The 24766-nt window shown below is 34.3% G+C and overlaps 1 protein-coding gene and 1 pseudogene across 1 annotated transcript in view; one reads left to right on the forward strand and one right to left on the reverse strand.

The window, feature by feature from the left end:
- The window catches only part of NYAP2 (neuronal tyrosine-phosphorylated phosphoinositide-3-kinase adaptor 2), a 318657-nt gene that overhangs the window by 213307 nt on the left and 80584 nt on the right, over nt 1-24766 (reverse strand). The window lies entirely within an intron of this gene.
- The window catches only part of LOC141491494 (eukaryotic translation initiation factor 2 subunit 1 pseudogene), a 30345-nt pseudogene continuing 15583 nt past the window's right edge, over nt 10005-24766 (forward strand).

A 24766-nucleotide genomic window follows, 5' to 3' on the forward strand; every position in this document is an offset into this window, starting at 1 on the left:
CTATGCTAATCTCTCTGACTCTAGGATTTTTCTCTTCCTATCAGAGGGTTAGTAATCACAGCACTTAAAATTGAAGGAGACCTTAGAAGAGAAAGGGAAGGGAACCAGCATCTATTAGCACTCATTATGTACCAAGCCCTCTGTTAAGGCCTTTACAAATACTATCTCATCTGATTCTCCCAATAATTCAAGGAGATAGAAGCTATCATTATCCCATTTGAGGAAGTTGAGAAGGTAGAAATTAAGTATCTTGTTCAAGGTCACAAAATTAGATAAGCACATAGGATGAGGTTTGAAATCAATACTTTCTGACTTCCAACCTAGAGTTCTAGGCACTCACTGTGTCACTTAGCTTCCTGATCCGAGATTATCTAATACAATATTGTCATTTTATAGAATGAAGAAGTTAAGCCCCTATGGGGGGAAAAATGGCTCATCCAAGGTCTCACAAATAAATAAGTGGAATTGAGTTGTGAAAGCACACAGTCACACAACCTTATAAAGGACATTTTTCCAATATCCAGATTATATGGCCAAAATAATTCTGAATCTCATCTAGGTGAATTATGTTTTCCATAACTGAGAGACTTTGAGAAAACATATTTCAAACCAACCATAATGCCTTGCCCAAAATAACTAACTAGTCTTTCTTTTCAGCATCTTTATTTAAGTCAAAATCATTATTAGTTCCCTAATCATTCATGGAAGAAAATACTTGAACAAAAAGATAGCTTTTCAGACCTTTTCTCTGATCCCCTTGACCTCTCAAACTTCTTTGAAATAGGAATTAAACATCAAAGATAAAATAAAGCTATTTCAAGGAATCTACTCATAATTCAACAAGGACCCAATGACAATCAAAATAACCTCAAAGTCAGAAACAAAAATTCTCTGATCCTGAGCTCCCTCAGCACCTCTCCCCCATCTTGCACACAACCAGTATTAAGGCTATTGTGGATTCAAGACCACAACACAGGTTAAAATCGTCATCTCCCCTTTGCCATGGTTTCCCTTCCTTCTTTCCAGTTCCATGGAGCCCCCAATTCCAGAGTATAGAGGTTGCTTGGGCCTTATCAGAGAGTTTGCTCCTAGTCCTTCGGGAACAAAATTTGTTGGAGTCTGCTACTCAGAAATACCATTGCTACAAAGTTATTAACTGCTGCTATCAGGAAAACACATCTTGAACTGCTTGTACTGACTCAAAATTGAAGATCAGAGCGAATGGAATTGGAGCAAAGCACCAAGCAAGTTGGAAGGGGACTACGTAGCATTCCACCAAGCCTGAGAGAATGAGCGTAACACCCATTATAAGCCAGTTCTGACCCTTCAAATGTCACTTGGGGGACTTCTGGCCAAGATGGCAGGGAGAGAAAACAGGCACTATGTTAATCTCCTGATCTTCCCTCATAAATAATATTAAACAAACCTCTTAATAGAAATTTGGTCGACAAAACCCAGAAAGAGAAGCTAGGATAAAAACATTTATGTAAAGGTTTATCTTCTGGGATCTTGGATGAGCCTGGTTACAGAGGATGGACTCTACCAGGAGCTCAGGACAGGGTGAGAGCCTGAGAGATTGACTGCCCGGAATGTGGAGCAGAGGCATTGGTGGTAGCACTGACTATTTGTAGCTTGCTGGCAGGGCTGGAGGGTGAATTCTAGTGCTGGAGAGTTATAGACATTGATCCCTAGGTTCCTCTGGTCCAGAGGAACTCAGAGTCCATACCTTCATTTCAGCTGAGTCCTTTTCTTTTTTTTTTTTGTTTTTTAAATTAATTTTTATTAAAGATATTATTTGAGTTTTACAATTTTCCCCCATCTAACTTCCCTCCCCACACCACAGAAAGCAATCTGTCAGTCTTTACTTTGTTTCCATGTTGTACCTTGATCCAAATTGGGTGTGATGAGAGAGAAATCATTTCCTTAGAGAAGAGACAAGAAGTCTAAGAGGTAACAAGATCAGACAATAAGATATCTGTTTTTTTCTAAATTAAAGGGAATAGTCCTTGCACTTTGTTCAAACTCCACAGCTCCTTATCTGGATACAGCTGGCACTCTCCTTTGCAGACAGCCCAAAGTTGCTCCTGATTGTTGCACTGAAGGAATGAGCCAGTGCTTCAAGGTTGATCATCACTCCCATGTTGTTGTTAGGGTGTACAGTGTTTTTCTGGTTCTGCTAATCTCACTCATCAGCTGAGTCCTTTTCCCAGAACAAACACAATTCACAGCCCACCTCTGCCCAGGCTCAGGTGTGAGCAGTAGAGGTCCCTCAGCTGTGAATAGGGAGAGCAATTATTTTTCTCATTGATCAAAGATAAAAGTATCCAGCAGCTTCAACCAGACTAAGGGAGAGGGCCTCAAATTAAAGTCACAGACACTCCAGAGAAAGTAACCAACATAGACTACTGGCTGGCCCACTTGGAGTTACTAAATCCAGTGAGAGGCCTCTAGGGATCTCAACACCAAACCTCTGTGAACCAGCCCCTCCGCAACACAAGGTCTTAGGAAATTGAAGAAAGGCCAGTGAGAAAGGAGGGTGCAGAGAAAAATTCCTAGACAGAAAAGACCCTAACTCAGAGAGAGCCAGAACCTCTGAGGAGAATATGATCTGGTCTCCGGCACCAAAAGACTTTCTTGAAGAAATCAGGAAGGAGATTAAAAAATCAATTGGAAAATTAGGGAGAGAAAATTAACACTTTGCAACAAGAGAACAAATACTTGAAAAATACAACTGGACAAATACAAAATGAGAATAATTCTCTCAGATCCTCAATTGGGCAAATGTAAAAAAAATAATTCTCTCAAAACCTAAATTGGAGGGGTGGCTAGGTGGCTCAGTGGATAGAGCACCAACCCTGGAGTCAGGAGTACCAGAGTTCAAAGCAGGCCTCAGATCCAGCCTCAGTCACTTAATATTTACCTAACTGTGTGGCCTTGGGCAAGCCACTTAACTCCATTTGCCTTGCAAAAACCTAAAAAAAAAAAAAAAAAACTAAAAAAACCTCAATTGGTCAAAAATATACAAAAATATACAAGGGGAAAGGGGGGATGGGAAGGGGGAGAAAAAGAGGAACTAACAGAAGGAAGGAGAGGAAGAAGGTGAAAAGGGAAAGGGGAAAGAAAGAGGAGGGGTTGATATAGGAGGGCAAACACACTGAAGGGGGTGGTATTCAGAAACAAAATACTGGGGTATATGGATAAAATAAAAAAGGGGAAAAATACAGAGGGGAGATAGCATGGAGGGCAACAAAGAATTAGTAATTATAGCTTTGAATGTGAATGGGATGAACTTTCCCTTAAAACGTAAGCATATAGCAGAGTGAATTAAAAACCAAAATTGTACAATATTCTGCTTACAAGAAACTCATTTAAAGCAGTAAAAAGTTCGAGCAAAACATATTTTGCTTCAGTTGAAGTGATAAAGAAGGTGTAGCAATCCTTTTCTCAGATAAAGCAGATGCAAAAATTGATAGTGTTAAAAGAGATTAAGAAAGGAAGCTATACCCTCCTAAAAGGTACCATAGACAATAAAGTAATTTCAACACTAAATTTCTATGCAGTCAATGCCATAGCATCCAAATTCTTAGAATTGAAGTTGAAAGAAGGAGAGGAGGACATAGAAAGCAAAACTCTACTAGTGGGAGACCTCAACCTCCTACTTTCAGATTTAGATAAATCTAATCTTAAAATAGACAAGAAGGAAGTTAAGGAGGTAAACAGATTGTTAGAAAACCTAGATATGATTGACTTATGGAGGAAATTGAATAGGGTAGAAGGGAATATATATATATTTTTTCTGCAGTACATGGCACTTACACACAATTGACCATGTATAGGGGCATAAAAACCTCATGGTCAATTGCAGAAAAACAAAAATAGTGAATACATCTATCTCAGATCATAATGCAATAAAAAAATCATATGTACTATTGGACCAAGGACATATAGACCCCAAACTAATTGGAAACTAAATAACCTCATTTTAAAAATTGAGTGGATAAAATGAAAAATTATAGCAAGAATCATTTCATCCTAGATAATGGCAATAATGAAGCAACCTACCAAAACCTATGGGATTCACTCAAAGTAGCTGTCAGGGAATATATTATATCTTTAAATGCTTACATGAACAAATTAAAGAAAGAAGAAATTAAGGAACTAAATATGCAACTAAAAAATTAGAGAAAGAACAAATTAAACCCCCCCAATTAAATACCAAATTAGAAAGTATAAAGATTAAAGGAGAAATTAATAAAATCAAAAGCAAGAAAACTATTGAATTAATAAACAAAACCAAAAGTTGGTTTTATAAAAAAACAATAAAATTGATAAACCTCTGGTCAATTTGATTGAAAAAAAAGAAAGAGGAAAACTTAAATTGCTAATAATCTAAATGAAAAAGGTGAACTCACCACCAATGAGGAGGAAATTAAAGTAATAATTCAGAATTATTTTGCCCAACTCTATGCCGATACATTTGATAATCTAAATGAAATGGATGAATATTTATAAAAATATAAATTGCCCAGGTTAAATGAAGAGGAAATTAATTACCTAAAAAATCCTATCTCAGGAAAAAAAGAAATTCAATAAGCCATTAATGAACTCCTTGAGCAAAAATCTTCAGGACCAGATGGATTCACAAGTGAATTCTTTCAAATATTTAAGGAACAATTGGTTCCAATTCTATATAAACTATTTGGAAAAATACATGAAGAAGGAACTCTGCCTAATTCTTTCTATCAAACCAAATGGTGCTAATACCTAAACCAGGAAGAGTTAAAAAAGAAAATTATGAGCTTATCTCCCTGATGAATATAGATGCAAAAATCTTAAATAAAATCTTAGCAAAATGATTACAACAAGTTACCACTAGGATAATACACTATGACCAAGTAGAATTTATCTCAAGAATTCAGGGTTGGTTCACTATTAGGGAAAGTGATAGTATAATTGATTATATCAGTAAAAATCCTATCAGAAATCATATGATTATATTAATATATGCTGAAAAAACTTTTGACAAAATACAATACCCATTCCTATTAAAAATACTATAGAGTGTAGGAATAAATGGACTGTTCCTTAGAATAATTAGCAGTATCTATCTGAAACCATCAACAAGCATTATATGCAGCAGGTAGAGGTTAGAGGTATTTCCAGTAAGACCAGGGATGAAGTAAGGATGCCCATTATCACCACTACTATTCAATATTGCATTAGAAATGTTTGCATCAGCAATAAGAGAAGAAAAAGAAATCAAAGGAATTAGAATTGGGACAGAAGAGACAAAACTCTCACTCTTTGCAGATGACATGATGCTATATACCTAGAGAATCCAAAAAAAATCAACTCAAAAACTACTAGAAATAATTAGCAACTACTTGACAAAGTTTCAGGATATAAAATAAACCCTCATAAATCCTCAACATTTATAGACAGATAGATAGATAGATAGATAGATAGATAGATAGATAGACAGATAGATAGAGATAGATAGATAGATAGATAGATAGATATAAAATACCTGGGAGTCTACCTGCCAAGGCAGAATCAAAAACTTTTTGAAAATAATCACAAAACACTTCTCACACAAATAAAATCAGATTTAAATAACTGGGCAAACACCAACTTCTCATGGATAGGTTGAGCTAATATAATAAAAATGACAATTCTACCAAATCTAACCTACCTGTTTAGTGCCTTACAATCAAAATTCCAAAAAAAATTAAGGAGTTAGAAAAAGGTGTAAGTAAATTCATATGGAGAAATAAAAAGTCAAGAATTTCCAGGGATTCAATAAAAAGTGCAAAAGAAGGTGGATTAACCTTACCAGATCTAAAATTATATTATAAAGAATCAGTCATCAAAACTGTCTGATATTGGCTAAGAAATAGAGTGATGGACCAGTGGAACAGACTAGGTGCAAAGGCAGGAGACGATTATAGTAATCTACTTTTTGATAAACCCAAAGAGTCCAGCTATTGGAATAAAAACTCTCTCTTCGATAAAAACTGTTGGGAAAATTGGAAGTTAGTATTAGATTAGACTTAGATTAGACCAACACCTAAGACCCTATACCTAAAAAAAATCAAAATGGATACAGGATCTATCAATATTTTAAGCAAACTAGAAGATCAAGGAGTAACTTAACCTGTTAGATCTATGGAAAGGGAAACAGTTTATGACCAAGTAAGAGATAGGGAGCATTATTAAAATCAAACTAGATAATTTCAATTACATCAAATTAAAAAAAACTTTTCTACAGACAAAACCACTGTAACCAAGATCAAAACAAATGTAGTAAATTGGGAAACAATTTTTGCAACTAGTATTTCTGACATAGGACTCATTTCTAAAATATACAGAGAACTGAGTGAAAGCCATTTCCTAAATGACAAATTGTCAAAGGATATGCAAAGAAAATTTACAGATGAGGAAATTAAAGCAATCCATAGTCATATGAAAAATGGCTCTAAATCATTACTTATCAGAGAAATGAAAATTAAAGCATCTCTGACATACCACCTCACACCTCTCAGACTGGCCAATATGACCAGAAAGGACAATGATCAATGTTGGAATAGATGTGGGAAATCTGAGACACTAATACATTGTTGGTGGAGCTGTGAACTCATCCAACCTTTCTGGAGAGCAGCTTGGAATTGCACCCAAAGGGCAACAAAAATGTGCATGCCCTTTGATCCAGCAATACCACTACTGGGTCTATACCCTGAAGAGATTATGAAAAACGGTAAGAACATCACTTGTACAAAAATATTCATAGCTGCCCTGTTTGTGGTGGCGAAGAATTGGAAATTAAGTAAATGCCCTTCAATTGGGGAATGGCTTAACAAACTGTGGTGTATGTATGTCATGAAATACTATTGTTCTATTAGAAACCAGGAGGGATGGGAATTCAGGGAAGCCTGGAGGGATTTGCATGAACTGATGCTAAGAGAGATGAGCTGAGTGAGATGAGCAGAACCATAAAAAACACTGTACATCCTGACAGCAAGATGGGGATGATGATCAACCTTGATGAACTTACTCATTCCATCAGTGTAACTATCAGAGACAATTTTGGGCTATCTGCAATGGAGAATACCATCTGTATTCAGAGAAAGAATTGTGGAGTTTGAACAAAGACCATAGACTGTTACCTTTAACTTAGGGGAAAAAAAAAACTTATCTTTTGTATGTAATTTTGTTATCTCTTATACTTTATTTTTCTTCCTTAAGGATATGATTTCTCTCTCATCACATTCAACTGAGATAAATGTACACCATGGAAACAATGTAAAGACTAACAGACTGCCTTCTGTGGGAGTGGGGGGGAAGCAAAATTAGGGGGGGGAATTGTAAAGCTCAAAGTAAATAAAATCTTTCTTGAATGACAAAAAAGTCACTGGGGATAGAGGCTAAAGCTGGTCAACTCTGAATTCCACAAAATGGGATGGATCTGAGATAGTTGGAGATACAGAGTCAAGGAAAGTAAAATCATAAGGAGAGAATTAAGAAGTGAACAAAAGGAAAATAAGAAACAGCGGAGACTCAAAATATCAAAGATTTAAGGAAAAATAAAACTCAAAATTCTTGGAAAATAAAGAGAAATTAATAGTAAAAATAGTAATAAGAAGAAAAGATGATGTCCAGATATAGAAAATAAATTCATACTTCTATGAATAAATATTGCAAAATGAAGAAGAAAAGATCTAATATCTCAAATACAAAGATCTTAAAATATAAAGGAAAGGGCATTTGAATTACATAAAACTATTCTGTGACCCCAGAAGAGTGAATAGAAAAATATGGTAGAAAGAACTCAGGATTCAGTTTTTTTCTTTCAAATCTGAACTTAACCATATGCAACAAAAGATGAGCATGCAATAGTAAAGAAGAATTTGAAATATTTTTAGAAGAAAAACAAGAACTGAAGACATTATTTGCCTTTTGAACACCCCAAACAACAGAAGAGCAGGAAGAATGAATAAATGCAAGAGCGTGAGTGCAAGGATAGTAATACAAACAGAGACAATAGAGAGATCAGTCAGAAAATTCTTTCTAAATATACACAAGAAGAGAGAGGCTAGGGTAGAAATCAAGTAGTGGTAATAAAGCAGAGATAGGGGCACTTCTGATAGCACCAAACATACAGGTAAATGAATGGTTTTCTATATGTGGAGGAACTACATTACAACTTAAGAGGGAACACAAAATGAGGAGAGGACAACATGGTGATAAAGAGAAGTGAGTGATGTAATGGGGTCAAATCAAAGACTAGCAATGTAAAATGAACATTAGTCTAAGAAAGAGAAGAGTCTAGAGGGAAGTGGAGGAGAAGGAAGGTATGAAAAATTGAAAAGGGAAAGAATGGGAAAAGATCTTACTTTGGGGATGAAAGTGATGAATGCTTCTAAAGGTGAAAAGAAATTGTTGGTGAAGAAAGATGACATTGGAGGAGGAAATCTGATACATTTAGTGCCTAAAATATTCTAGGAGGGGAGGAATTGGAACTTTTCAGGGAAAATGGCTGCCAAAGGAATGTGACAACTTGAAGAATATAGAGCTTTCCAGGAAAATGTAGGGAAAACATAGGTCAACAAAAAAGAGCAAAGATCACTGCAGGATTGCATAATCACAGATATGATAAGGAAGGATGCTATCATGAACCAGTATCCTTTCTGACATCTTTGATAATTGTCATTGATCTAGAAGTGAGACACAATAGAGAAAGGAAATCATTTCCCTTATACTATACATCATTTTTCTTTAGTTTTCAACATTCATTTTTGGTAAGAGTTTGAGTTCCACATTTTTCTTCCTCCCTCCTTTCCCACCCACCTCTCACAGGGAATAATCTGTAAAGGTTATACATGTATAACTATGTTAAGCATTTTTCTATATTAATCACATTGTGAAAAAATCAGAACAATAGGGGAAAAAACTATGAGGGGGGAAAAAACATAAAGCAAAAATGGAAGAAAATGGAAAATAGTGAACTTTGGTCTGCATTCAGATCCCATAGCTCTTTCTCTAGATAGGGACAGTATTTTTCGATCAAAAATCCTTTAGAATTGTCTTTGATCATTATATTGCTGAGGAAAGCTATATCTGTCATAGTCATCACACAATGCTGCTATTAATGTGTACAATGTTCTCCTGGTTCTTCTCCCTTCACTCAGCATCTATTTATGTAAGACTTTCCAAACTTTTCTGGAAGTACACTTCTTCATGACTTCTTACAGAACAATACCAATACTATATATATTTACACTTTTATCAGAAAGTTCTGGTGAGATAGCCTAAAGTTGATTCCTAGGTAGTTTTGATTGTTTGAAGAATTAAGAGAAAATAGAGAGAGACCAGACAATTGTGAGTCATGAATAAGAGCACCAGAGTCTAGAGTAAACAGAAAGTTGTTTAATGATGAGTGAGAACAATCCTTATTGGAAAGAACCACAAAAATGATATTTGAAAACTAAGGAATAAGACTAGTAAAAAGGAGAGAAAGAGGGGGATACCAAATGATAAGAGAGGATCAGGGATGAAAAGAAGAGTTAGTGACAAGAAGGTCCTCCCCCCCAAAAAAAGATTAAAGCAATGTAACTAAACTAATACAAAATTGTTCTAATAGCAGAAGAGGGACTTTGAAACTGAAAATCTTCTGCACAAATATTAAAGCATCTAGAATAAGAAGGGAAATAGTTGAATAGGCAAAAAACATCTTTGTATTAAACTTCTCTGATAAGGGTTTGGTATCCAAGATATGTGTTTCTTTATATGTTTGTGTGTGTGTGTGTGTGTGTGTGTGTGTGTGTGCGTGCTCCAAAAAGATAAATTCAGCAACATATATAAAAACTGATTTTCAAAAGAATCACATAAAAATGCTCCAAATAACTAAAAATAAAAGAAATGCAAAGCAAAACAACACTAAGGTTTCACCTTACATTCTGCCAATTGGCAAATAAAACTAAAAAATAAGAATAGCTAATATTGGAGAGATGGTGGAAAGGTAAGCAATTGTCGATAGAGCTGTGAAGTGGAACAATCATTTGATTAAGCAATTTAGAAATATGCAAATAAAGTGATTAAAATGACCTATCATCAAGCTTATTCCCCAGGGAAGCCATTGTTAAGAAAATTGTCCCAATATGCTCTAAAATATAGCAGCCATTTTGAAATTGCTAAGAACTTGAAACAAAAATATATGTCCATCAATTGAGAAATGGATAACCAATTACGGAACACAAAGGTAATGAAACATTAATATCTTTATGTGTGATAACTATAGAGATGCATTTAAAGTTCCTTATTCACTGACATAAAGTGAAATAAACAGAGCTAAAAATATACTCAGTAACTACACAATGTAAATAGAAACACAACTTACCAAAAATGTCAATATAACAAAACTGTAAAACTCAAGTGGAATTCAAGTGAAAAGAGATGAAAAGGAGTGGCTAGGTGGCACAGTGGATAGAGTATGAGCCTTGGAGTCAGGGGTACCTGGGTTCAAATCTGACCTCAGACACTTAATAATTACCTAGCCATGTGGCCTTGGGCAAGTCACTTTACCCCATTGACTTGAAAAATCTAAAAAAAAAAGGGATGAAAAGACCCTCAGTTCACCACTTCAAGGAGTTAGGAAGTTCATAGGTATTAAATATTGGATGTGATTTCAAAGTTTCTTTCAATTTATTTGTATTTTTCAAAAAAAATCTTTAAAAAGTATTATTTGTCATATGGGATGATTTCAATGAGAAAGAGTAAAAGGGATTAATAGCATATGGTGATGTAAGATATAGAACATATCAATAACATACTTAAAAATAAAAGAAAACTCAGATTTGCTTTTCCCTTCTTTGCTATTTTTTAACCAGTTATCCGATCCTTTTGATCCTTCCCTTCTATTTGCATTCAAGTCAGTCCAGGCCCTCAACCTCTTTTACAAGTCTAGCTCATTTGACAGACTTCAAGGCCATGAATCTGAAAGGACTTAGCATCTTCTCAATCCTCTTGGCTTGAAAAACTACAATAATTCTTACTGTTCTGGTATTTAGTAGAATATTAAGACTGATTTCCCTTTGAAGAATAAGCTTTCCATATATTGCCAATCCTCAACTTTCATGGGGATAATGTTCCTGAAAAATAGCACAAAAATAAAACAAACAAATATTGATACATTGAACGTAAAGTGAAAGGGGAATAGATTCCCATAGTCATCAAAAACTCTAATATTTCACTAGAGATACCAGAAAATACACTTTTCTGCAGACAATTCTTTATAACAAAATATTACTTCTACTAATATTCACTTTTCCTAACATGAAATAATACAAAAATATAGTACACAAAATAAAATTGCTAACATGCAAAGTAATTCCCAAGAACTCTGTGACCTTTTGTGTTAACATGTCAATTAAAAAAACCGATTTAAGGTAATATTTCCCTTTTCATAGCACTTGAAATCTACAGTACCACAAATACCATATAGTAAATAATATTTTTATAATGAAAACTTTAACCTTTCACTGTCAGATGGTCATGTATACTATACTGCTATAAACCTCTAAAAAAACAACCTGTGGAGGAAGATGGAATGGGGAAAAATATTTCCAAGAAAACCCTAGCATGTTGCTGTGATTTTCCTAAGACCTTACCCAAGCACTTTATAATACTTTGTCCTTAAAAGGTTCAGGGAACTATGACTGCTGAACTGGCTTTTTGGTTATCTGAGTAGAAAAGTCAATACACTCAGAATCAGACTCTTCTCTGATATTTCTAAACAGAAGACAAGAAACAATATCAGCAACAGGATATTATGCTCAAGATAATATAATATTCTCTTCCTAATCTATAATCTCTTCCCCTATCCCCATCATAGTATGTAATCCAACTTCTTAAATTAGAATAATGAGTGTTTCATTTCATTGTAAGTTTGAATCTGAAGTACCAGGCATAAGCAACTGGCATGAATAAGATCTAGTCCACTTCAATAATATTAAAGTTTCAAATATAATAATGATTGTGATGATAACAATGATAATAGGTAGTATTTATATAGTGCTTTTGCATCTGAAAAGCATTATATATATAATGTCACCTAACTTGATCTTTACACCAATCCTGGAAAATAGGTAATTTATTATCCTAAGTTTTCAGGAAAAGTAGCTAGGTGGCACAGTAAATAGAGAGCTGACCTTGAAGTTAGAAGGACTAGAGTTCAAATCTGGCCTCAGATACTTTACACTAGCTGTGTGACTTTGGGCAAGTCACTTAAATCTGATTGCTTCACATCCAGGGCTATCTCTTGTCTTCCTACTTCATACCAGGCCACTGAATCCAGTTAACTCTGGAGGAGAAAGTGAGGCTGGTGACTTATCACAGCACCCCCTCACCCAAATCCAATTCATGTGCTTGTCAGGGCATAGTCTAGTCATAGTCTTCTTTGATAAAGGACAAATATCATCAAGTTTCAGAAGAAGAAACTGAGGCTTGCAGTTTAAAGTGACTTGTCTGAAGGAGGATTGAACTCCTAGTACAGTTACCTGAGAATTCCTCCATACTGTGATTCCTGAAAGATATTTTGGGGTTCTATGCTCAGAAATGTTGTCATCAACATCATTAACATCATCATCATAACTGGCATTTATATAGAGCTTTACAAATATATCATTTTAGCTTTATAATAACCCTGAAATGTAGGTAATATTATTATCTCTATTTTACATACGAGGAAACTGAGGCTGTGAAAGGTTAAATGATTTGCATATGAACAAACAGAAATTCTGAGTTTCCAGAAACCAGGGCCAGAAGTCAATTTACTATTCCATCTAGCTTCTCTCTACTTTGTTGCTCCTTTGTTCTGTAGTGAGTTTTTCTACATATCTCTTTACTTCTGATAGGGCCTCCTCATTAATTGCGGAATGAAATTTGTCCAGATAGGGTTAAAAGGCATTCTCCAATAAGACAAAATTCAAGCTTTTCATTCATTTAGGAGATAACAAGTTATTTAAAATTCTGTCAGATTAGCTCTTTTAAACAACTAGGTGGGATGTTTCAAATACATTTAAAGCTAGCATTTGTATAGTTCTATATAGCCAAGCATTTCCATAATTGTGCTACTTATCAGTGCTTCCTTAGATAATGAATATGCTTCTCCCATGCCTTGAGCATAGATGTCCTTCAGCAGAGATGATTCATTCTCCTTAGTTACTCAATGGGAAAATTCAAAGAATTAAAAACAAAAAATAAAAACAAAAAAATCCTATCATTTACTATATTGCTAATAATTTGGGTACAGCTTCCAAATTGGTCTTCCGGTCTTCAGGTTATATTCTTTTAAATTTGTATTATTCCCTCAAAGTTTGAATGGGATGAAAATGAATCAGATTTTAGGGTTCCAGTAATTAAGTTTTAGTGTTAACTTGGATATCACATTAAATACACATTTATTTTTGCAAACATACCAAGATAAAACCAGGATGGCTCCATATTGGATTGGCCTTAATGCAAAGAAAGACCAATGAAAGGAAGCATGTTAAACCAATTTACAAGTTTTTTAGGCTTACATTTATCCTCTCTATGACATTCCAACCATAATTTTCTTTTAAATAATCAAGGTCCCCTTCCTCATAGACACATTTTCCTTAATAAAAGGTTTCAAGACAGCGGAGTGCCATTTCAGCAGTGAACCCCTAGGGATTTGACTTAATCTTAATGGCATGTATTCATGTCAATCTTCTAGGACTTGAGTGAAACACAGGGTGGAAAGTTCCAAAAACAAGACCTTAAGTCTTGACATTGCATTGTGGAGGGAGATGCCTAAGGGCTGAGTTCTATATTTAGGATAATTATACATTAATTTCATGAGGATACATTTCTTATATATTCTTGAATTTTAGGTGGAGACACAAAAAAGTTCTCCACCCAAAATTCAGACCAATAAGCAAGTCAGAAAATCAAAATTTTTCCTCTTTGTATTCTAAACTACCAGGTTAATCTTCCTGAAACATTCATTGTAGCAGCTTACTCCCCTGCTCAAAAACATCTGACTCTCCCCTTTTTACAGTTTCTCAACCTCCTCTAAAACTCCTCTTCCACTGGAGACTGTCTAACTCTCCTTTCATCCATTCATCCGCCTATATATCCCACCATCTCTCACAGGAATTCTGTGTTCTAACCCACCTGATCTCCTTCCATCACTTGGTAATAGCTTGCTATTCCTTTTACAGTTAGAAGATCCCTTGGATCCTTCTCTCCCTATCTAAATTCAATGCTTAAACCAGTTGCATCCCTCATTAGTCTCTCTCTTTCCTGTTCTAGCATTTTCCAACAATTTTAGTCCCTTTTAACACCCTATTTCTGAACTTATAAAAGCACTTATTTATTGCATGCTATTGCCCCCTATTAATATGGCGGGCAAACATCTGTGCTACCATCATCTTAAGAAAATTAATTGAGGTGAGATTAGATTAGATTCCCATTAAGATCTAAGTCTAAGCCAATGAACCAATGATCCTAAGCATGTCTTTTTGTTTTCAAATACAACAGAAGCACTTGAAATAGCATCTCCTTCTTCAATATTATATTTTCTTACTGCCTATTAAATGCTTTCTTTGTTGTTATTTCTCAGAAAATTTTTGTTGGCTAAAGGGAACTTTAGGCCACCCTTGATTTGTTGAGATGAAAAGACAAATGATATTTCATTGTAGTTCTTAATTATCTAGTGAGTGTTTATCCTTGCTTAAATTTTAACCCATTAAGCCCATCCATACATGGATAATTATGTTCTTCTGGTCTCTTGCCATATTATATCATCAAGATAATGATAGGAATCCTGGGGTGGAGGGATAGATCAAGATACACCTGCTAATGTGAATGTTCACTTCTCTGCTTAGGAAATAGAAAGTGTTAGTGGTTTTCTTGATCCCCAAAGTATTGTGTCCCACTTCATTCAATGCTAACCTATCATTTCTTCTTTCTTGGCTCTTGCAAACTTCATTTTCCTTTGCTATTTCCAGGAGTTTCACTACACTTAGATTCAAGCAATTTTAGCACTGGATGATACCTTAGGGATCATCTAATTGTAACACATTTTCCCACTCAACTTTAGAATCACATGCTTCTAGGTTTATCTTGATCTATTTTTGGATAATGAGTATCCTCACATGGCTCATGTCTCCCATCCCAGAATAAACGGGGATATCAACATTCAATGTCAGGTTGATGTATTTATTGTTTATTATTTTAATATTTGATATAGGAACCATAAATAAAATAGAAAAATATTTAATTGGGATAGAGCTGTAATTTAAATAATTGGAATGAATTTAGCATTAGAAGCAATTTAGCCTCTCTGTGCACAGATGACAATGTCTTACAAACTTATATAGCAATGATGTTGGCTTTGAGATGAAAAGATATTTGGAAAATACCTCCTGCCTGTGTCCTTATAATGTGATATCTCTACTTCTGGTAACCAATGGTGAAGTCTTTATAATGAAAATATATTTGTTGGGTTATTCCTCAGGTTTGCCAAATTCTGTTGCTTAGATTTGGCAACACCATGTCATTTTTCCTTACATCATGCCCCTCCTTCCCCAACTGCACACTAGGTTTTATCTTAGACAATACAGATTACTCTTTGTTGCACTAATGGTGAAATATAGACGATGAGATTTTTAAATATTCTAATCATTTAGTAAAATCATCTACCAACTAGAATTCTCCCTTCATATTATAAATACTCTGTACCTATACATTCAGGTTTACAACAGTCTTCAGGGAAGCATAATGGGAAAAAGAGTCTCAGAGAAATGGAAAGTCAGGGATGAATCTGACATCCTGAATCTGGATGAGTGACTCAAGAATTAGACTAAGATTTATGTTCTAGCCCCAGATTGGGCTTTATTGGCATATGATTTTAAAAAGTGGTTTTCTCTCTTTCTGTCCCAAGTTCCCACTAATATATTTCATGATCCAGTCGTATTAACGTAATTTTGTTCAAATATTCAGCATTATAGTGGTTATGACAGAATTAATGAAAAAGTCAAAAGGGCTCTTATTATTTCTCCCTACAAAAATGCATAGGAAAGGGGCCATGTTTATTTACTAAAATATAATAAAATCATATATAAATTAGAAAATGAATATAAAATCATTTTCAAAAGTTTCCTTTTAAACATATATCAAATGAGATAACATTCCAAAATTGCTAAGCATAATGCCTGACATATATGTAAATGTGTATATGTGTGTGTGTGTGTGTGTATATGTGTGTGCAAATAGTTGTTCAGTCATGTTGGCTCTTTTTTTTTTTTTACCACATTTTGCTTTCTTGGCAGAGATACTGGAATGATTTACCATTTTCTTCTCCAAGTCATTTTTACAAATGAGAGAACTGAGACAAATAGGGGCAAGAACCCAGGTTTACATAAGTTTATATGTGTCTAAAGCCCAATTTGAACTCATGAAGATGAATCTACTCTAGGTCCAGTGCTATCAACTGTGCCACTTAACTGCTTCTAATATATAGCAGAAGTGATTATTTGCTTCTGGAATATAATAGATGTTTAATAAATTATTATTTCCTGCTTTCCATTTATACACAAAATTCAAGATTTTTTTTAATGGAAGATGATGTAGATCACCTGCTGCAGGAGATGTGATCAAGTATAATCACTCACAGAAGATAGCTCCTAAGTTGCCTAGGGCACTGTGAGGTCAAGCTATTCACCTAAGGTGATATGAGGAACAACAAAAGATTTGTAGCTACATCTTCCTTATACTAAAGCCAACTCTGTTCAAAATGCCATTCTGCCCAGTGAGCAATAGCACATTCATATGTTATAAAAACTTTTCTAATACATGTCTATATTAGTTGATGGGACCAGAGACAGTTTTGGTTTTGTTTATGGAAAACAAACATAAATTATAGGCAGGTAGTTTAAATTTTAGTCCTGACAAAATTCTTATTTATACTATATGGCTTGTGAATATATAGAGAAAAAAGAGAAATGTAATTCCAAACAATAGTTTTCTCAAGACCAGGTTATGTTGTGGGGCGGCTAGGTGGCACAGTGGATAGAGCACCGGCCTTCGAGTCAGGAGTACCTGGGTTCAAATACGACCTCAGACACTTAATAATTACCTAGCCGTGTGGCCTTGGGCAAGCCACTTGACCCTATTGCCTTGAAAAATCTAAAAAAAAACCAGGTTATGTCAAATTAAAATGATTTCCTTCTTCATAGGGATATTAAATTGGGATATCACAGGAATTTTTAAAATACAGTTTACCTAGATTTTAACCTACTGTTTTTTGAAGTATCTCTTGAAATTCTTTTTTTTTTAAGGATTTTGCAAGGCAAATGGGGTTAAGTGGCTTGCCCAAGGCCACAGGGCTAGGTAATTATTAAGTGTCTGAGACCGGATTTGAACCCAGATACTCCTGACTCCAGGGCCCTTGCTTTATCCACTGCGCCACCTAGCTGCCCATATCTCTTGATATTCTTATGGAAAAGATGGAGCCAAATGCATTGCATCAGTAGCATTAAACAAAAAGAAATGGATCCATATAGTCAACATATTAACTTAGAAAACTATAGATTGGCATTATCTATGTTGTATTATATTTTTGTTTATTATAGTAAACATTTCCTAATGACATTTTAATATAGATCTGGCTCACTCTTAAACCCCTGGTCAAGAGACACCTTTGGTCTATATAGTAATAGAGATTAATAAGATAGCTCCAGAATTGGTTGAATATTTAAACTCAAAGGATCATCATTAATGAATAAATATTTATTTGGAAAGATAGGAAGGGGAAAACCAACTTTTATTAAGTGACAGTAATGTGCCAGGCCTTATGCCAAAAACTTTACAAATATTATCTCACTTGATCTAATTTGGAAATAGGTCTTTAATGGAGTATGGTATCTTTATTTGATCCTGAACTGTTTGATCTTTATATAATGTCATTATCAAGCTTTCAGCTGATATAAAATTAGAAGGAACAATTAACCCACTGGATAATGATTCAGGAAAAAATCCAGCTAGACTTAATCATTAGGTTGAATTTAGTAAGATTAGGGGAAAAAACTAGATATCAATGTAAGTTCATATTTTTCTTTTTAATTCTCACTTTACATCCTCAGTGCTTAACATGGTTCCTGGAACACTACTTAATGAATTTTTTTGACTGAATAATCTTTGGATTAAAAAATTACAAAATCGGGAGGGGATCATTAATTTATTTAACTCTGATGGAATAGTATTTTTTTTTACCTGAAAAAGATTAGTAAAACAAAATAAAACACACACACACACACACACACACACACACACACACACACACACACATATACCCCCTCATATTCTGATGAACACTTCATAAAATTATCTCATATATCTCTTTCCCTTAATCCTAATTCCATACGAAAAATGACTAATCTGTAAACATGTTTATGAAAAATATGTATGTACAATGCTAACTGGACTGTTCACTGCTGAGGGGAAAGGGGTGGGAAGGAAGGGTGGAAGGAAATTTTTTAACTTAAAAATATACATGTGCATATGAAAATAAATATATAGTAAAGAAAAATTTATAAAATAAATGGATGTAGAAAAAAGAAAAGAAAAATGAAACACAAAAAAGTAAAAGATTTGGAAATTCTGATGAAATGCAAAATGCAATATGACAACAGTATTATAACAGTCAAAATAAGTCTTTATGCTCTTAAAATGGATTTGGAGAAATACTTTCTAGAAATATGAAGAGGAGAGTCCTGCTCGAATCTGTTCTGGTGAAGCCATCTATTGAATAATGCATTTCATCTGGACCACTCATATTAGTAAAGGAATTTTAAAAAGCCTGGAAAATATCAAGAGATAAATCAGAATATTAGAAGGCATTGAAATCATAGCACACTTGGGAATCACTTGGAGGAGCAGTGGAGAATAAGAAACTGAGGGGCCATGATAGTTATTTTTACATACTTGAAAGACTTTCTGCTTGATTAGGGATTTATTGCAAGGGGAAAAAATCTGACCATTAGAGTTACCAGAAAGTGGACTAGGATGTTGCTAGAGAAAATAAGTCCCCCCTTATTGGAGGTCTTTGAGTAAAGGTGGGATGATCAATTGGTAGGAAGCTAAGGGTGCCTTGTAGCCACTGAGGTCTCTTCCAAATCTATATTTGTAAAACATATGTTAAATGATGTATAATTTTATCAGTATGAAGAACTCCTGATATAATAACTCCCTCCAAATATGTTGATTGCCCTGTGATTTAATAGAAAAATTCTAGGGAGTTGTCCAGACCATCACCACCCCCTACGTGGCAAGTGACTGGGTGAGAATTAAATCGTAGTCCTTCTAGGTATTGGCTGGTCACCCAATATATTAAGTCAGATCAATTTCAAATATAATTATTTGAAAAAGATACTATATTTTGGAAAAGAACAACTGTATATCTAATAATGAAATAAAAAGGGTGTAATAGGATGATTAAAATTTAAATTAAACTTTTCTTTTGTTTTATTTGGTATATTGTGATGCTGGTGACAAAATTTGTCTATGCATGTCAGTGGGAAAGTTATACATATGGGTAGTTAATGAAATCTTTCCCATTTCAATTAAAATTATGAGTATTTTGGAGATACAGTCAGGATGTCAACACTTATTGAGATGGAGGGAAGGAAACTTACTTGTAGGTGGCATCTGAGATGAATAGTGAATAGAGTGGGGGTTCTAAGAGGCATAGATGAGAAAGGAGAACATTCCAAATGACAAATGTCAAGGGACCTTTTCCCCCTGCTTTTAGTTATTCTAAAAGACATACCAACATTGACTATGTGTGGTTGACGATGTTATGCTTCTCTAGTGATGGGAATCTAGTGAGGGAATCTAGAGCAAGGAAAGGATGTAAACTTATAAGGATAAGGGGCTTGTTTCATTGATTTTGATAAACTACAGTTGGCATAAATTGTATAAACTCACCATTTTATGAGAAAAATGACTTGAAGATTCTGACAATTTAAATGAGTTTGCATCACCCGTCATCCTCTTACTTGAAAATGTACTTTCTTCTACAAGAATCCTGCAACTGAACTTCTGCTGTTTTAAGGAAATATTTAGATTTAATTTGCCCTCTAACTATAGTTTAGGGGGAAAAATGTTTTCTTTATCCAGCATAAGAAGGTGAACTGTTCCCCACAATGTTTTTTTAGTGACAAAACATAAGTTGTAGTAGTAGTAGTAGTAGTAGTAGTAGTAGTAGTAGTAGTAGCAGCAGCAGCAGTAGTAGTAGTAGTAATAGTGGTAGTAGTAGTGGTAATTGTGGTAGTAGTACTGTAGCAGTAGCAGTAGCAATAGTAGTAGCAGTTGTAGTAGTAGTAGTAGTAGTAGCAGCAGCAGCAGTAATAGTAGTAGTAATATTGGTAGTAGTAGTGGTAATTGTGGTAGTAGTACTGTAGCAGTAGCAGTAGCAATAGTAGTAGCAGTTGTAGGAGTAGTAGTAGTAGTAGTAATATAATTCATAGTAATAGTAGGAGAAGCATCAATAGCAGCATTTGTTCTCATGATCTTTGTCAGATGAAATTCAGATGTAATCTAATTTGTATATTTGGTTGCTTTTGTCTCATCTATTAGAATGTAATCTCCTCAGTTTAGGGATTATTTTAAGGTCTTTTTTTATCCCCAATGTGTTTTTACAGTACCTGCTACATAGTATGAACTGAATAAAATACTTGTTTACTGACTTGCCACTTCTCTCCACTTTTAGCTATTTCTATAGTATGTTGGCTAAAAGAAGCAGACAACTATACTTATTAAAATTATGCATAAAATAAGATCAAATAGGTCCCAGAGAAAGTCCTATAATTGTCTAGAAGCAGAATACATGGATTTTAGTTTATGGACTTTGTAGCTTCTATATTAGCTGGTAATATGAATGTTTTACTTCTGTAATCTCTGCTGTTTCAGATAACTGAAACTGCCTGGGAAGGGAGAAATTCTTATTTAGAAAGTTTATGTTGAAATAAGGTAAACAGGTCAGTTAATGAGGCAGTGTCAACGGTACTTTATTTTGCCATTCAGTCATTTTTTCCATCTTTGCCATTCAGTTATTCAGTCAACTCTTCATGATCCCATTTGGAATTTTCTTGGCAAAATCACTGAAGTTTCCTTCTCCAGCTCATTTTACAGATGTAGAAACTGAGGCAAGAAAAGATTAAGTGTATTGCCCCAAATCATTCAGCTAAAAAGAGTCAAAGGTTTAATTTGAAGTCCCATCTTCCTGACTTCGGAACAGATTTTAGCTCAGGGAGAAGAATTTTCTTAATGTCAGGTCCCAAATTCTATCTGCTGCACCATCTGGCTGCTTTACACTTAATATGCACATCCATTTCTTTAGCATTTTACAGTTTTTAAAGTATTCAACCCTGTTCTCCTAAAACTATATAAATCATGAAGTTTAATTACCCAATTTAGGTGAAAGGGAAGGGAGCAAGCAAATGTTCAGTACCCACTATATATCAAGCATCATACTAAGCACTTTAAACATTTTTACCTTCTTTGATCCTCACAACAACCCAGAATTTCTGTTATTCTCATTTTACAATTAAGAAAAAAAGGCAGACAAAGTTTAGGCGACTTGCCCAGCCTCACAAAAGTAAGATTTGTTGAGTCGGGATTTAAACTCAGGTGCTCCCAGAACTTCCATTTTGATGATCAGTTCCTGTCTTTCCTATTAAGCAATCTACCTTCTGATAACCTCCTTCTTCATGCATGCCAACATCTTGCTAACAACGTATGGAGAGTTGCCTAGAGCATTGAGAAATTAGATCATTTGCCCAGAATTTACAGTACCACTTACCTGCCTTAGATTATTACAGAAAGGATGATTCAGAGATGTTAAATTACTTAGCCATAGTATCATATAGTTTTTATTGCTATGGTGATGATTTTATTAGCATATATGTGAATACTTACATAGATAGATGTTTATATATCTAAAATTAAGGTTTGCAAATATTACATAATTACACATACCTGTTTATATAACTTAACTCTTTTGATGTTCATAGCAACTTTTTAAAGGCAGGTTATTTTTATTCCTATTTTTGTAAATAAAAAATAACTGAGTGCAGCAGAGGTTAAATAACAGAATAATCCACCAAGAAAGATCAGAAATAGTAATTGAAGCTAGATATTCCTCAGTACAAGCACTGTGTTCTGTCCATTGAGGGATGTAACAGATATCTGGTTACCTCCTATTAGAGTAAACATTTCCAACTAGGAAAGGATATAGGATTCACCATTCACCACTCACAGAACATAAAAGTTATTTGAAAATATGATTTCAGATGATGTCATCTCCAATCAAGGTCAGAGAAGAGATAGATTTTCTAAAATTCACATATTCGATCTGAATCAGAATAGAAGCTTCCAATATGGTTTATCTTTTTGCCATACATATGAAGATAGACCTACAAACAGCTCAGAAATTAACTATCTTAAGACAAGTTTTGAAAGTGAAAATTCAACTATTTGGAAACAGAGAATGTTCATAATGTATTTCATAGCATAGACAGGTTGTTTGGCATACATTTGCTACTTACTGGAGTCTGGTCCCCAATCCATTAACAATAGAAGCATGATTAGATCCCTTTACACTTCATTGAAAACTTGATCCTCAAAGTTGCTTTAATGCAAAGCATTCATAACTATGTAGATAGATATAGATATAGATATATAGATATAGATATAGATATAGATACAGATACAGATACAGATACAGATACAGATACAGATACAGATACAGATACAGATATAGATATAGATATAGATACAGATATAGATATAGATATAGATATAGATATAGATATAGATATAGATATAGATATAGATATAGATATAGGTATAGGTATAAATATATATATAGATATAGATATACATATATATTAATAACATTCAGCATTTTTGGTACTACTGTCTAAAAAGAAACTATCTTTCATGTAAGATTATACCTGCCACACCTGGGTCAATCCTTTTTTGCTTCTGTCTTAAGATGTATGGTATTAATAGTGTAGAGCATAAATGAAACAGAAAGCACAAAATTTGCATTGTTTTTGTTTTCCTTTTCCCCCTTCAGAAGGCACCCCCTCTACCATGGTTTTGCCCTTTTACTTTCCCAGTCCAAAACTGCTGAGTACACTTATCCCCTTCAAGTACAATGAACATTTGTAGCACAAAACAACACAAAAAGAGTCTATTGCAAGTATGTCAGTCTGAATTTCTATCCTGGATTCTGGATTTTCAAATTGTGTTAATGACTGGATCACACTGCAGTATAATGGATTTGGCTATCTTTCCTATGAACTGGGAAATTTAGCAGGAAATGGGGAGGATCTATGGTTTTTGCCCTTAAACAACCTTTTATTTCTCCTCTTGGTGACCCAAAACTTCCATTTTGAAGAGTATTTCCTGTATTTCCAATTAGTTCCTTACTTCTGATCATATCCTTCTTCATGCATATCCTTCATGTAATTTCTTAACTACCCATGGTTTCATATAATTGCCTGGAGCACAAGAAATTAAGTCATTTGCCCAAGGTCACACAGACAGAATATGTCACTGCCCCAAGATCAGACTTCTAGCCCTAGTATCCCATATGGACCATTTAATGCTTTTAATATGTGATTTTAGTTACTTGTTAATATTCTAGATAACATCAATTATTTTTATTAAACATGTTGGCTTTCTAAATCAATGTGGAACAGAAGGGTATCTTTATGAAAGGTAGTTAGGACATCATAACTTATGTTTATTTTACTGAGAGACAGTGTTTGTATAATGACTAGAGATCTAAATGCAGGGCCAGGAAAATCTACCTTCATTTGAACCTTCTTACAGGATCTGGCTGCCTAAACCTGGATTAGTAATGGCCTCTCAGAGTTCTTGGTAATTAAGTTGCTAAGGTGAAAGAATAGCACTTCCCTGCATTGGCAGAGAGACTTTCTTCTTATTGGAGTCCCCAATACTAGTATAATAGCACAGTTCATCCAAACTATCACAAAATCCTATCAGATAATCCATATTTTATCAGCTGAAATTCTTAGGCTTCAAACTTAAAAACTCAAGTGATACAATGGCAACCTTTATTTTTAAATGGGATTTTAAAACTAAACTTTGCTCCCAAATGTTTCTATATAACCATCAACACATTATAATTTTAGAAAACCTTCTAATTATTGAGGTAATTTAAAAATGTTTTAGATGTGATATTTTGTCTTTTTTTTCAGAATATCAGACTTGGATAGACTTTGGTGGTTATTTAGACAAATCCATACTTGTAAAACAATGTATTTTCTACAAAATGCTTAAGAAATAGACATATTTTGATTGAAAACCTTCAATGAAGGGCTACCCATTATTATCTATGGTAGACTGTTCCACTTTTATATAGCTCTAATCATTGGGATTTTTAAAACATATAGTGACGACTTCTAATATCTAGCCATCACTTTCATAGTCTACATCCAGTATTATTCCCAGTGATTTAAGTTGTAAATTAAGAAAAAGTTGACATAAAAGAATAAATATCACATATAGTCAAGGGAAACATGCTTATTTCATTCACAAAAATGTTCTTGGCAAAAGGTGAGTCAAAGAGAATACAAAGGTGAAGTATGTGTGAAGGAGACACTTATGACAAAGGAATATCTTGAAAGTACTTGGAAAGGAAGTCCTTTGATTGACT

This window comes from Macrotis lagotis, chromosome 6 (assembly GCF_037893015.1).
Source record: "Macrotis lagotis isolate mMagLag1 chromosome 6, bilby.v1.9.chrom.fasta, whole genome shotgun sequence".
Classification (NCBI taxonomy): Eukaryota; Metazoa; Chordata; class Mammalia; order Peramelemorphia; family Peramelidae; genus Macrotis; species Macrotis lagotis.